Raw genomic sequence first — 3,988 nt, 5'->3', positions numbered from 1 at the left:
TCTTTGTTACTTCCTCAAAAAACTCAATCAAGTTTGTGAGACATGATTTCCCACGCACAAAGCCATGTTGACTATCCCTAATCAGTCCTTACCTTTCCAAATACATGTACATCCTGTCCCTCAGGATTCCCTCCAAAACCTTGCCCACCACCAAGGTCAGGCTCACTGGTCTATGGTTCCCTGGCTTTTCCTTACCACCCTTCTTAAACAGTGGCACCATGTTAGCCAACCTCCATAAATTAATCTAGTCCCATTTGCCAGCACCTGGCCCATATCCCTCTAAACCCTTTCTATTCATATACCCCTCCAGATGCCTTTAAAATCTTGTAATTATACCAGCCTCCACCACTTTCTGTGGCAGCTTATTCCATATACGCATCACTCTCTGTGTGAAAACGTTGCCCCTTAGGTCCCTTTTCAATCTTTCCCCTCTCACCCTAAACCTATGCCATCTGGTTTGAACACCCCCACTTCAGGGAAACAACCCTGTCTATTTACCCTCTCCGTGCCCCTCATGATTTTATAAACCTCTTTAAGGTCACAACTCAGCCTACAATGCTCCAGGGAAAACATTCAGCCTCTTCCTGGAGCTCAGATCCTCCAACCCTGGCAACATCCTTGTAAATCTTTTCTGAACCCTTTCAAGTTTCACAACATCTTTTCGATAGGAAGGAGACCAGAATTGCATGCAATATTTCAACAGTGGTCTAGCCAATGTCCTGTACAGCCGCAACATGACCTCCCAACTCCTGTACTCAATACTCTGACCAATAAAGGAAAGCATACCAAACGCCTTCTTCACTATCCTATCTACCTGCGACTCCACTTTCAAGGAACTGTGAACCTGCACTCCTTGTTTCACAATGTAGACTGTTCCTCCTAACTGAAATCCTTGGCAGGCACTGGTGCCATGCTATTGTTACCTGGTGGTTGTGGTTACCTTGTGGTTGTGGTTACCGGTGGTTGTGGTTACCTTGTGGTTGTTGTTACCTTGTGGTTCTGGTTACCTGGTAGTTGCGGTTACCTGGTGGTTGTGGTTACCTTGTAACAGTGGATCAACAGCAGAGGCTGAGTGTTTAAATCCTACTTTGAACAACTTGTTCCAAAAAGTCTTGCCATTTCTGTGCCAGCACTAGATGATGGCCATGAAACCTGTAAGGAATGGCTGATGTCCTTCAGAAACAGGAATCTGCCTCTGCATCTGGTCTGGTCCACACAGGATTCTCAGCAGACAGAAGAGTCATATCCAACTCAAAACTTAACTCTGTTTCTCTCTCCATGGATGCTGTCAGACCTGCTGAGTTTCTCCAGAATTTTCTATTTTTTCACTTGCAGATAACAGCGTGTGTAAAAGCAAGGGGAGGCATTCAAGGTGGAAATAGTGACAGTACAGGACAAAAAGGTCCCGTAAAGACAACAGACGGGACCAAGACCAAAGAACCCTGGATGTCAAAGCTTTAAAGGTTAGCATTTAAAAAAAAAGAGAAAATAGGTACTGATGGTTCAAAGTGAGTCCTGAGACGAATATGAAAAACTCAGGGCAATTTAGAATTGAAACTAGGAAAGCAAAGAGCGTGCTTGAGAAATCACTGGCATGTAAAATAAGTGAAAACTGAAAGGGCTTTTAAAATAATATATAGAGAGCAAGAGAATAACAGAGGCAATTGCAGAGCCACACGGAGGTGTGTGTGTGTGAACCCAGAAGTATAGGCACCACCCTCTGTGAACACTTTGTGTTGGTCCTTATAGAACAGTATAGCACAGTACAGGCCCTTTGGCCCTCAAAGTTGTGCTGGCCATTTTATCCTACTCTAAGATCAGACCAACCTACATACCCTTCATTGTACTATCTTCCATGTGCCTATCCAAGAGTCGCCTAAATGTCCCTAATGTATCTGACTCTACTACCAGCACTGGAAGTGCATTCCAGGTACCCACCACTCTCTGTGTAAAGAACCTCCCTCTGACATCTCCCCCAAACTTTCCTCTGATACCTTAAACTTATGCCCCCTCGTGATGGACATTTCCACAATGGGAAAAAGTCTCTGGCTACCCACTCTATCTATGCCTCTCATCATCTTGTATACCTCTATCAAGTCACCTCTCATCCTTCTTAACTCCAATGAGAAAAACTCTAGCTCCCTCAAGCTCTCTTCATAAAACACGTCCTCCAGTCCAGGCAGCATTCTGGTAAATCTACTTGGCATCCTCTCTAAAGCTTCCACATCTTTCCTGTAATACGCAAAACTGAACACAATATTCTAACTATTCTGGTCTCTAACTAAGGCTCTTTGGAGCTGCAGCATAACCTCGCAGCTCTTAATTTCAACTTCCCTACTCATGGAAGCCAAAACACCATACACCTTCTTAACAACCCTCTCAACTTGGGTTGTAACTTTAATGGATCTATGGACATGGACCTCAAGATCCCTCTGTTCCTCCACACTGCCAAGAATCCTGCCTTTAACCCTGTATACTGTATTCAGATTCGACCTTCCAAAGTGAATCACTTCACACTTTCCCAGGTTGAACTCCATCTGCCACTTATCAGCCCAGCTCTCTATCCTGTTAATGTCCCATTGCAACCTACAACAGCCCTCCACACTATCCACTCCACTAACCTTTATGTCATCAGCAAACTTCCTAACCCACCCTTCCACTTGCTCATCCAAGTCATTTATAAAAATCACAAAGAGCAGAGGCCCCAGAACAGATCCCTGCAGAGCACCACTGGTCACCGAGCTCCAGGCTGAATACTTTCCATCTACTCCCACCCTCTGTCTTCAATGGGCCAGCTAATTTTGTATCCAGACAGCCAGATTTCCCTGTATCCTATGCTGCTTTACTTTCTGAATGAGCCTACCAAGGGGAAACTTACCTAACGCCTTGCTGAAATCCATGTACGCCACATCCACTGCTTTACCTTCATCAACATGTTTTGTCACATTCTCAAAGAATTCAGTAAGGTATGTGAAGCATGACCTGTCCCTCACAAAGCCATGCTGACTATCTCTAATCCAATTATAGTGGGAAAAGATGATACAGGTATCGACATCAGGGAGGACTGTGAAACATTAGAAGAAATAAACTTAGAGAGAAAGAGAAGGTACTAGCAGATTTAACAGCATTGAAGAGATAGGTCCATAGGCCCAGATGAGATGTATCCTAGGCTGTTGAACATAGAACACAGAACAATACAACACAGAACAGGCCCTTTGGCCCACGATGTTGTGCCGAACATTTGTCCTACCTTAAGCACCCATCCATGTACCTATCCAATTGCCGCTTAAAGGTCACCAATGATTCTGACTCTGCCACTCCCACAGGCAGCGCATTCCATGCCCCCACCACTCTCTGGGTAAAGAACCCACCCCTGACATCTCCCCTATACCTTCCACCCTTCACCTTAAATTTATGTCCCCTTGTAACACTCGGTTGTGCCCGGGGAAAAAGTTTCTGACTGTCTACTCTACCTATTCCTCTGATCATCTTATAAACCTCCATCAAGTCACCCCTCATCCTTCGCCGTCCCAACGAGAAAAGGCCTAGCACTCTCAACCTATCCTCGTACGACCTATTCTCCATTCCAGGCAACATCCTGGTAAACCTTCTCTGCACCCTCTCCAAAGCTTCCACACCTTTCCTAAAGTGAGGCGACCAGAACTGCACACAGTACTCCAAATGTGACCTAACCAAAGTCCTGTACAGTTGCAACATCACTTCACGACTCTTGAAGTGAATCCCTCTGCTAATGAACGCTAATACACCATAGGCCTTCTTACAAGCTCTACCCACCTGAGTGACAACTTTCAAAGATCCCTCTGCTCCTCCACCTTACTAAGAACCATACCATTAACCCCGGTGAAGACGAAAAGATCATGTATTCCGCATTCTTATTTGTCCTTCCAAAATGGACAACCTCACACTTAACAGGGTTGAACTCCATCTGCCACTCCTCAGCCCAGCTCTGCATCAAATCTAAGTCCCT

The sequence above is a fragment of the Chiloscyllium plagiosum genome, chromosome 7 (assembly GCF_004010195.1).
Source record: "Chiloscyllium plagiosum isolate BGI_BamShark_2017 chromosome 7, ASM401019v2, whole genome shotgun sequence".
Lineage (NCBI taxonomy): Eukaryota > Metazoa > Chordata > Chondrichthyes > Orectolobiformes > Hemiscylliidae > Chiloscyllium > Chiloscyllium plagiosum.
The sequence above is the reverse complement of the archived record's forward strand: the minus strand, read 5'-3'. Positions refer to the sequence as shown.